The 12,500-nt window shown below is 44.0% G+C and overlaps 1 protein-coding gene across 1 annotated transcript in view; it reads right to left on the minus strand.

Annotated features, from left to right (window-relative positions):
• The window catches only part of LOC306925148 (uncharacterized protein), a gene marked incomplete at its 3' end in the record, with an annotated part of 74,770 nt that overhangs the window by 60,895 nt on the left and 1,375 nt on the right, over positions 1 to 12,500 (minus strand). The window lies entirely within an intron of this gene.

Consider the following 12,500-nt stretch of genomic DNA (forward strand, 5'->3'; position numbering starts at 1 on the left):
AGGCAGGGTGTTACAGTGTGAATAGGATACATTGAACAGGCAGGGTGTTACAGTGTGAATAGGAGACATTGAACAGGCAGGGTGTTACAGTGTGAATAGGAGACATTGAACAGGCAGGGTGTTACAGTGTGAATAGGAGACATTAAACAGGCAGGGTGTTACAGTGTGTTACAGTGTGAATAGGAGACATTGAACAGACAGTGTGTTACAGTGTGAATAGGAGACATTGGACAGGCAGGGTGTTACAGTGTGAATAGGATACATTGAACAGGCAGGGTGTTACAGTGTGAATAGGAGACATTGAACAGGCAGGGTGTTACAGTGTGAATAGGAGACATTAAACAGGCAGGGTGTTACAGTGTGTTACAGTGTGAATAGGAGACATTGGACAGGCAGGGTGTTACAGTGTGAATAGGAGACATTGAACAGGCAGGGTGTTACAGTGTGAATAGGAGACATTAAACAGGCAGGGTGTTACAGTGTGTTACAGTGTGAATAGGAGACATTGAACAGGCAGGGTGTTACAGTGTGTTACAGTGAATAGGAGACATTGAACAGGCAGGGTGTTACAGTGTGAATAGGATACATTGAACAGGCAGGGTGTTACAGTGAATAGGAGACATTGGACAGGCAGGGTGTTACAGTGTGAATAGGAGACATTGGACAGGCAGTGTGTTACAGTGTGAATAGGAGACATTGAACAGGCAGGGTGTTACAGTGTGAATAGGAGACATTGGACAGGCAGGGTGTTACAGTGTGAATAGGATACATTGAACAGGCAGGGTGTTACAGTGTGAATAGGAGACATTGAACAGGCAGGGTGTTACAGTGTGAATAGGAGACATTAAACAGGCAGGGTGTTACAGTGTGTTACAGTGTGAATAGGAGACATTGGACAGGCAGGGTGTTACAGTGTGAATAGGAGACATTGAACAGGCAGGGTGTTACAGTGTGAATAGGAGACATTAAACAGGCAGGGTGTTACAGTGTGTTACAGTGTGAATAGGAGACATTGAACAGACAGTGTGTTACAGTGTAAATAGGAGACATTGAACAGGCAGGGTGTTACCGTGTGAATAGGAGACATTGGACAGGCAGGGTGTTACAGTGTGAATAGGAGACATTGAACAGGCAGGGTGTTACAGTGTGAATAGGAGACATTGGACAGGCAGCGTGTTACAGTGTGAATAGGAGACATTGAACAGGCAGGGTGTTACAGTGTGAATAGGAGACATTGGACAGGCAGGGTGTTACAGTGTGAATAGGAGACATTGAACAGGCAGGGTGTTACAGTGTGAATAGGAGACATTAAACAGGCAGGGTGTTACAGTGTGAATAGGAGACATTGAACAGGCAGGGTGTTACAGTGTGAATAGGAGACATTGAACAGGCAGTGTGTTACAGTGTGAATAGGAGACATTGAACAGGCAGGGTGTTACAGTGTGAATAGGAGACATTGAACAGGCAGGGTGTTACAGTGTGAATAGGAGACATTAAACAGGCAGGGTGTTACAGTGTGTTACAGTGTGAATAGGAGACATTGAACAGACAGTGTGTTACAGTGTGAATAGGAGACATTGAACAGGCAGGGTGTTACCGTGTGAATAGGAGACATTGGACAGGCAGCGTGTTACAGTGTGAATAGGAGACATTGAACAGGCAGTGTGTTACAGTGTGAATAGGAGACATTGGACAGGCAGCGTGTTACAGTGTGAATAGGAGACATTGGACAGGCAGGGTGTTACAGTGTGAATAGGAGACATTGGACAGGCAGCGTGTTACAGTGTGAATAGGAGACATTGGACAGGCAGGGTGTTACAGTGTGAATAGGAGACATTGAACAGGCAGTGTGTTACAGTGTGAATAGGAGACATTGGACAGGCAGCGTGTTACAGTGTGAATAGGAGACATTGGACAGGCAGGGTGTTACAGTGTGAATAGGAGACATTGGACAGGCAGTGTGTTACAGTGTGAATAGGAGACATTGGACAGGCAGGGTGTTACAGTGAATAGGAGACATTGGACAGGCAGGGTGTTACAGTGTGAATAGGAGACATTGAACAGGCAGGGTGTTACAGTGTAAATAGGAGACATTGAACACTGACAGAATCTGATAACGAGGCAGCAACTGTGAACCAGATGATATGAGACTAATGCCTCACATCCTGCATCCACCTGGCCGACACACACACACACACACACACACACACACACACACACACACACACACACACACACACACACACACTCTCTCTCTCACACACACACACACACACACTCTGCTGCTGCACACTGACCCACATACACACATGCATGGGCACACACACACACACACGTGCGGACACTCACTCATACTGGGAGGTTTGTGAGGAGCAATATGAGTCAGAAGTTACCGTAAAACACACACACACACACACACACACACACACACACACACACACACACACACACACACACACACACACACACACACACACACACACACACACACACACACACACACACACACACACACACACACACACACACACACACACACACACACACACACACACACACACACACAGCCCTAAAGACAGGCCAAACGAAGGCTGAAATGATTTATTGAGTAACTGATTAGTCAATCGACCGAAAACAATTAGAGCCGTACTGTCTGTCTGTCATAAATTAACAATGGGGTTTAGTGATGTACATGTAGATGCTCCAACGCTTCTCATAACGTGCTTATAGCCTATTTCTATTCCCAGCAACATGTCTTTCTTCGATATTTATAAAATGTTGAAGTTATTGTGTTTGCCTGCTGGCTGAACATAATTATGGCCTTAGTCTAAATGGCTTCTAAGTCGGACAGTTTTCTGAAAAAAACAATGTTTCTATATCAGTGATTCTCAAACTATTTCATGTCAAGGACCCCGAAGATTGTATATAATTGGCTGCTGACCCCCATCTGAAAATATGCTGTTCCATCCGCTCTATAGATATTATTATAACTCTATGGTCTCAACCCAGAGTCTGTTAAAAGGGGGACAGATGCACAACGGAACAACATATTTTCAGATGGGGGTCCGCGGCCAAATGCAGATAATTCCAGGGGTCCTTGACGTGAAAAAGGTTGAGCACCACCGACATAGAAACATAGCTTTTTTTCAGAAAACTGGTAAAACTTAAAACTTTTCTCTTTTTAAAAGCTAAAAGGGCCCACCAACCACACACCCAGCTCCCATCAGTGAAAAGCACAACGCAAATGAACCCTGCTACTGCACAGGGCCTGTACCTCTGAAACCATAAATGAACCCTGCTACTGCACAGGGCCTGTACCTCTGAAACCATAAATGAACCCTGCTACTGCACAGGGCCTGTACCTCTGAAACCATAAATGAACCCTGCTACTGCACAGGGCCTGTACCTCTGAAACCATAAATGAACCCTGCTACTGCACAGGGCCTGTACCTCTGAAACCATAAATGAACCCTGCTACTGCACAGGGCCTGTACTTCTGAAACCATAAATGAACCCTGCTACTGCACAGGGCCTGTACCTCTGAAACCATAAATGAACCCTGCTACTGCACAGGGCCTGTACCTCTGAAACCATAAATGAACCCTGCTACTGCACAGGGCCTGTACCTCTGAAACCATAAATGAACCCTGCTACTGCACAGGGCCTGTACCTCTGAAACCATAAATGAACCCTGCTACTGCACAGGGCCTGTACTTCTGAAACCATAAATGAACCCTGCTACTGCACAGGGCCTGTACCTCTGAAACCATAAATGAACCCTGCTACTGCACAGGGCCTGTACCTCTGAAACCATAAATGAACCCTGCTACTGCACAGGGCCTGTACCTCTGAAACCATAAATGAACCCTGCTACTGCACAGGGCCTGTACCTCTGAAACCATAAATGAACCCTGCTACTGCACAGGGACCTGTACCTCTGAAACCATAAATGAACCCTGCTACTGCACAGGGCCTGTACTTCTGAAACCATAACTCAACATTAGACCAGCATTACCAGCAGATATTACTGCCCTGTTGGCAGGATGATGACTCGCCATGTCAGTCGAGGTTGGTTTCACAGAATAAAGCGAGGGGATTAAATCACGGCTATAAACTCTCATTCTCTCGTTTCCATATTTATCTCGTTTCCATATTTATCCAGCCCACAACATAATGTCTGTCCCGGTCAGCTGTGATGCGACGTTATAATGATTGTGTCGTGTAATGTCATGATGCACATGGGTGTTTTGTTGTAATGTCATGATGCACATGGGTGTTTTGTTGTAATGTCATGATGCACATGGGTGTTTTGTTGTAATGTCACGATGCACATGGGTGTTTTGTTGTAATGTCATGATGCACATGGGTGTTTTGTTGTAATGTCATGATGCACATGGGTGTTTTGTTGTAATGTCATGATGCACATGGGTGTTTTGTTGTAATGTCATGATGCACATGGGTGTTTTGTTGTAATGTCATGATGCACATGGGTGTTTTGTTGTAATGTCATGATGCACATGGGTGTTTTGTTGTAATGTCATGATGCACATGGGTGTTTTGTTGTAATGTCATGATGCACATGGGTGTTTTGTTGGCGTTAAATGTTGGTTGTTGTGTTATATCGTTGCTGTTGGGCAGAAACCTTGTAACCTCGTAGTCTGAATGGCCTGTAGCACTTGCCCTAGCCCCTTAGATAGCACTTCATGTAGACTTAGATAGCATTTTATACAGACTTATAGCATGTTACGTAGACAGCACTAGAATTGCCTTTTATCTAGTCATAGCACTTTGTGTATAGTATAGTGTATAGTTTATTCATAAAGTTTCATTATATAGATATATTCCACTGTTGTGTTCTTAGCTTATGCATGTTTCATGATAACTACTTTTTATGTATATGATGTATTGCCATGCTTTTTGTTCTTGCTTATTGTAAATCGCTCTGGATTAAGAGCGTCTGCTAAATGCCTAAATTGTAAATTGTAACAGACAACATAAAACACTACATACAAATGGAACACCCCTATCCAATAAAAACATCAGATTTACAATATAAAGCAATCATATAGCAGGGCTTCCAAAAAGCAGACCGATACCTACTTATACTGAGGCTGGGGTTAGTTAGAACATTTTCTGACACTGACAAATGTAAAAAAAAAAAAAAAAAAAAAAAACTTTTCAAAAAGCTTACAACACATCACAAAGTGATGTGTTGTCTGCTATTTCTATTATTTGTGAAAAATGTTAGAAAATGCGAGGTCCAATTTCCCCGAAGGGCCCCTGAGAGCCAAGGGCCCCTGGGCCACGGCCACACTGGCCCAATGGCTAATTTGTCCCTGATGATGATGATACATGTATGGTATGATGTGAAGATGTTATATGATGCAATGGCAACGCAAGGCCTTTGCTTGCTTTGGCCACTGCTTGTAAAAAGCTAAATCTTTGCTGTTTCAACACAGCAAAGATTTTGTTTTTTTACCCAGCCCTATGGCATCATGTTATGCACACACCTGCATGATGATGAAGCTAATGTTTCTACCCAGCCCTATGGCATCATGTTATGCACACACCTACATGATGATGAAGCTAATGTTTCTACCCAGCCCTATGGCATCATGTTGAAGCTAATGTTTCTGAAAGAACGTGCACACACCTGCGAATCATGCTGTTTCTAAAAAAAAAAAAGAACAAGCATGCACACACGACCTGCATATCATGCTAATGGTCTTAATATTATGAATGACCTGCTTTTAAATAAGCTATATGTGTGTATCTTACTAGACTTTATTTGTTCAATTTAACCTGTTTTCTATCTCACTTTACTCTCCCTCTATCCTCTCTCTTCTAAACAGAATACTACAGAACGAAGGAGTACGCGGTGAAAACGCATTAAACTGACTGGTTTACACCATGATGTAAAACCATGATGTGATTAATAAAACTGATTCTGAAGGCAAGGCAAATGCAGACCGTTAAGCACATCTAAACAACAAGTCAGTTCAAATGCAGGTGTTGACACTAAGGGCTGCCCACCTTCTTTCAGATTCCCCGACCGGGCAAACTGCTCGTCTGAGAGGGGGCACAACTGTCTATAAACACAACTTAACATCTGAACATGGCCAGAGTCTTCTCTCTGTCTTCTGGTCTGTGGAACGGCTGACCTATATGTGCTTGTTTTCACTGTTGATACTAGTGATGCCAGAAAGTGACCATCAGCCAAATCGAATAATCGACAGCTCTGCCGATTAATAATCGATTCATTGAAACCCCCCCCCCCCAAAAAAAAGAAAATATCAGATACAACTTTTAAGATTTTATATTATGCACATGCCATGGTCACATAACCATTATATGTTGAGTGCATGCTTTGATGGTTACAGTTTTATAATCAGTTTTGATGAGTAAACCTTTGTGGAGATCTTCTCAGTTCTCATTGTATGCTAGTTACTGCCATTCAGGATGGAAAATGAAATCATTTGTATTTGGGGAGAAGTAGTTTCATAAGGGGCTGGTATGAAGTACTTGATATAAACAGAAAACGTTCAGTTCACTAGTCTACACTCTACTCTACAACTGCCTTCATTTCATCTGATTGTCTGTCTGGCAGGCGCTTAACAAGCGATCGTTAACTGTGTCTGTTAGAGAGAGGGGCAGAGAAGAGTGGCTTTGCTCAACTTGATTTATACTTATATTCTCCACTGTGATGAAGGTACATGTTCGATATATCATGCAGCCTTACTTATTAGCCTATAGGCTATTTTGGGCTATTAAAAAATAAATTAAAAAAATCCGATTTTCGATTATGAAATATTAAAATCGATTTCGGAGAACTCCGATGATTAATCGGAAAATAGATTAATCGGCGGCATCCCTAGTTGCTACAAATTAAAAAACCCATATTCATATTCATAGCTCAAAGTCAAAGTCGTACGATTTGTCACACACGTTACCGCAGTGAAATTTGTTCTCCGCATTTGACCATTCTCTTTGAGCAGTTGAGCCGCAGCCAAGGAGCGGTGAGCTGCAGCCGTGCCGCGCTCGGGAATCATTCGATTTAGTTGATTTGACCCCCCCTAATCCAACCCATTGATGCTGAGTGCCAAGCAGGGAGGCATTGGGTCCCATTTTTACAGTCTTTGGTATGACCCGGCCGGGGATCGAACCCCGACCTCCCAGTTTCAGGGCAGACACTCTAACCACAAGGCCACTGACTGGTCTAGTGTCAGCTATGTAAGTATTTGCTATAAAAATCGAGGGATGAGAGTCCTGTGTTTAATTGAACAGTAATTACATTTTGGGCCGGTCTACAGTACGTTTCGGGCAAGTGGCCATGACCTTTGGGAAAGTACAACAAGACCTGTATACGTATTACTTACTTGCCCGATGGTCAAGTGCATCTGAGACCTTAGTATGGACAGATCATGTTTTTTTTCTTCCTTCTCATATCCTTATTTATTTATTTAAATGACTACTGCTCCGCCCATATCTACTGTTACTACTGTACTACTGTAATTAATGTACCCTCCTCCTTACTGACATGTTTGCACTATTGGTGAGATGCGAAAATACTTTTCGCTGTGCTGTACTTGTACTGTACATTGACAATAAATGGAATCTCACATCTCACATCTCAAAGGGAAAGGGGCGGCGGTGGCTCAGGGGTAGAGTGCCTGGATGGGAACCGCAAGGTTGCCAGTTCGAACCCGGGCTCCCCCAGAGTTACCGTCGAAGTGTCCTTGAGCAAGACACTGAACCCCTAATTGCTCCCGATGTGCTGGTTGGTACCTTGCATGGTTTCCGCTGCCATCGGTGTATGAATGTGTGTGTGAATGGGTGAATGTAATGCGCCTTGGATAAAAACACTATATAAATGCACCATTTACCATTTAGTGTCAACCCCTGAAATGTGCTCCACGTAAAACAGTAAGCAAATGAATGATGCTATAAAAACAGGACAATTGAATTCGGAAAACAATTAAGAAAGAAAGGTTTAACAGGGGTTACTTGACAGTTAACGGTTGTCCGGCGACTGCCCGTGAAAAGTAAATAGAGCGTTCGGGAAGTGGAGTTTGCCTTCAGACAGCCAAGTGCATTCCGTGTTCCTTCAATACTATTGGCTAATAATGAATAACACTGCTACGCTAGTGTTACCTTAACCCATTTTGACCTGAGATCAGATTCTAAAAATGTCTTCTACATCCTGAGAGTTTTCTGAAAAAGCTATGTTTCTATGTCAGTCGTTCTTTGATTTTTCAAAAATAGCAGACCTACAAGCTCATAGTGCGCCACTCGGTGGCGCGCTATGAGCTTGTAGGGAGGCCCTTTCGCCAACCCCGCCTCGGGTATGGGCACTGATGACGCAGGGGAGGGAGCACGCACCCAGCGCCTACAGCGTCCCCAGCGGGTATCGAACCCAGGACCTTCTAGCTGTGAGACGACAACACTACCCACTGTGCCACCGTGCCCCCCCCCCCCCCTATACAATGTGTTTTAATGTATTGTCCTATGCCTGTACTATAATGCTGTCGGATGGGCAGAAACCTCGTTAATGAAGGTCCCCGAAGAAAGCCTACAACTTTCAGGTTTCTTGGGGTCTGTACTTTCCTGTGCTTTTTTTTGGTTTTCTTTGCAAACTGTTAAAAAAAGTATTCAATCAATCTCCATTATTCTTCTAACTATTTTTCCCTTATTTTTCTTCATAAATGAACACCCTACCTGATCACGCCACACTGGCTATAGACTACAGCATCACACAAACGCGTCAGAAGTAGCAGATCCACACAAAGATCAGGTGTAAAAGTATTTTTACTCCCCGAGACACAATTCGAGACACAAATAATAAAGTGAACCATAACTGATCAAAATGCAACAATGATGCGATTGTATTATATATTCATATAACAATAACGACATGACATTGTGTGGTGTGATGCAATGCATGATGAAACCATGTGATATGATGCGATGATGTCAGGATATGTGATGCTGCTGCCTCTCCACATGGTACGATAAGGATATGTGATGCTGCTGCCTCTCCACATGGTACGATAAGGATATGTGATGCTGCTGCCTCTCCACATGGTACGATAAGGATATGTGATGCTGCTGCCTCTCCACATGGTACGATAAGGATATGTGATGCTGCTGCCTCTCCACATGGTACGATAAGGATATGTGATGCTGCTGCCTCTCCACATGGTACGATAAGGATATGTGATGCTGCTGCCTCTCCACATGGTACGATAAGGATATGTGATGCTGCTGCCTCTCCACATGGTACGATAAGGATATGTGATGCTGCTGCCTCTCCACATGGTACGATAAGGATATGTGATGCTGCTGCCTCTCCACATGGTACGATAAGGATATGTGATGCTGCTGCCTCTCCACATGGTACGATAAGGATATGTGATGCTGCTGCCTCTCCACATGGTACGATAAGGTGGAAGTTCCTCACACAAGCATCTTGCTCTCTCATTCCACACAGACAGAGACACACACACGCGCACGCACACACACACACGCACACGCAACACTGTATCTACAGTATAGCCCTGTCAAAGCCGTGACCTGGGTACACAATGTACGACCAACCAGTTCATGCATTAACCCTGGCTATAGGAGGGCGCATGCGTGTGTGTGTGTGTGTGTGTGTGTGTGTGTGTGTGTGTCCGGCCCAGCCAATCAGTGATGGAGCCTGGCAAAGGCATGCATGCACGTCAACAGCACCCTTCTTCTCCTTAATGACTTTGCGCACCTTTCAGAAAATAAATAAATAAATAAATAAGACTGCAAAGCATTACAAGACTGACTGTTCTCATGACGCCCTTGCCTGCGCACTTTGAAAACGGCCACGCGCGCACGCACACACTCACACGCACACACACACACACACACGTGCTGTTGTTGCCATTCATTTTTTTCTGTCATAGAGGGGGAAAAACATAAATGCTCCCCGTTTAGTTTGTCATAAAACGGCCAGCGACTGAAACAGCATGGATGGAAGATGAATGAAGGTGACGATTAATAGTTCAGATCATGGTCTATTTTGAGGTTGTGTTTTAGAGATGAAGGTGAGCCGCACTCAGTCTCTCTCCTCTAAATTTACTCTCATCTCCTCTACTCCTCTCCTCTGTTTCTCCATCTCCTCTACTCCTCTGTTTCTCTATCTCCTCTACTCCTCTCCTCTGTTTCTCTATCTCCTCTACTCCTCTCCTCTGTTTCTCTATCTCCTCTACTCCTCTCCTCTGTTTCTCTATCTCCTCTACTCCTCTCCTCTGTTTCTCCATCTCCTCTACTCCTCTCCTCTGTTTCTCTCTCTCCTCTACTCCTCTCCTCTGTTTCTCTATCTCCTCTACTCCTCTCCTCTGTTTCTCCATCTCCTCTACTCCTCTGTTTCTCTATCTCCTCTACTCCTCTCCTCTGTTTCTCCATCTCCTCTACTCCTCTGTTTCTCTATCTCCTCTACTCCTCTCCTGTTTCTCTCTCTCCTCTACTCCTCTCCTCTGTTTCTCTATCTCCTCTACTCCTCTCCTCTGTTTCTCTCTCTCCTCTACTCCTCTCCTCTGTTTCTCTCTCTCCTCTACTCCTCTCCTCTGTTTCTCTATCTCCTCTACTCCTCTCCTCTGTTTCTCCATCTCCTCTACTCCTCTCCTCTGTTTCTCTATCTCCTCTACTCTGTTTCTCCATCTCCTCTACTCCTCTCCTCTGTTTCTCTATCTCCTCTACTCCTCTCCTCTGTTTCTCTATCTCCTCTCCTCTGTTTCTCTATCTCCTCTACTCCTCTCCTCTGTTTCTCTATCTCCTCTACTCCTCTCCTCTGTTTCTCTATCTCCTCTACTCCTCTCCTCTGTTTCTCTATCTCCTCTACTCCTCTCCTCTGTTTCTCTATCTCCTCTACTCCTCTCCTCTGTTTCTCTATCTCCTCTACTCCTCTCCTCTGTTTCTCTATCTCCTCTACTCCTCTCCTCTGTTTCTCTATCTCCTCTACTCCTCTCCTCTGTTTCTCTATCTCCTCTACTCCTCTCCTCTGTTTCTCTATCTCCTCTACTCCTCTCCTCTGTTTCTCTATCTCCTCTACTCCTCTCCTCTGTTTCTCTATTTCCTCTACTCCTCTCCTCTGTTTCTCTATCTCCTCTACTCCTCTCCTCTGTTTCTCTATTTCCTCTACTCCTCTCCTCTGTTTCTCTATCTCCTCTACTCCTATCCTCTGTTTCTCTATCTCCTCTACTACTCTCATCTATCTCTCTCATCTATCTCTCTCATTTATCTCTCTCATTTATCTCTCTCCTCTATCTCTCTCCTCTACCTCTCTCCTCTATCTCTCTCCTCTACCTCTCTCCTCTACCTCTCTCCTCTACCTCTCTCCTCTACCTCTCTCCTCTATCTCTCTCATTTATCTCTCTCCTCTATTCCTCTCATCCATCTCTCTCATTTATCTCTCATTTATCTCTCTCCTCTATTCCTCTCATCCATCTCTCTCATCTATCTCTCTCCTCTATTCCTCTCATCCATCTCTCTCATTTATCTCTCATTTATCTCTCTCCTCTATTCCTCTCATCTATCTCTCTCCTCTATTCCTCTCATCTATCTCTCTCCTCTATTCCTCTCATCTATCTCTCTCCTCTATTCCTCTCATCTCCTCTATTCCTCTCATCTATCTCTCTCCTCTATTCCTCTCATCTCCTCTATTCCTCTCCTCTATTCCTCTCATCCCCTCTATTCTTCTCATCTCCTCTATTCCTCTCCTCTATTCCTCTCATCCCCTCTATTCTTCTCATCTCCTCTATTCCTCTCATTACATCTCTCTCTCTCTCTCTCTCTCTCCTCTATCCCTCTCATCTCTCTCCTCTATTCCTCTCATCTATTCCTCTTACCATCTCTCTCCTCTATCACTCTCATCTCCTATATTCCTCTCATCTCTCTCCTCTATTCCTCTCATTTATCTCTCCTCTATCTCTCTCATCTCCTCTATTCCTCTTACCATCTCTCTCATCTATCTCTCTCCTCTATCTCTCTCTCTCCTCTATCTCTCTCATCTCCCCTATTCCTCTCATCTCCTCTATTCCTCTTACCGTCTCTCTCCTCTATTCCTCTCACCTATCTCTCTCCTCTATTCCTCTCATCTCCTCTATTCCTCTCATCTCTCTCCTCTAATTTATCTCTCCTCTATTCCTCTCACCTATCTCTCTCCTCTATTCCTCTCATCTTAAGGTCACAAAAAAGGCACGTCTAAACACCGAGCTTTTGCTGTCGTATAGCCCCCAAAATGTGGAATGACCTCCCCTCCCATGTCAAACTGGCCCCCACCATCGAGACTTTTAAATCTCACCTTAAGACCCACCTTTACACCTTGGCTTTTAATTCCGTTTGAGTCTTCTGTGTTTTTGTTTGGCTTTGTTATGTGTGTGTTTTTGCTGTTTTTGCTTGACAGTGTAGCTTTTAACTTTCTGTACAGCACTTTGTAAACCCTGAGTTGTGAAATGTGCTATATAAATAAA

This window comes from Electrona antarctica (assembly GCF_951216825.1).
Source record: "Electrona antarctica genome assembly, chromosome: 6".
Classification (NCBI taxonomy): domain Eukaryota; kingdom Metazoa; phylum Chordata; class Actinopteri; order Myctophiformes; family Myctophidae; genus Electrona; species Electrona antarctica.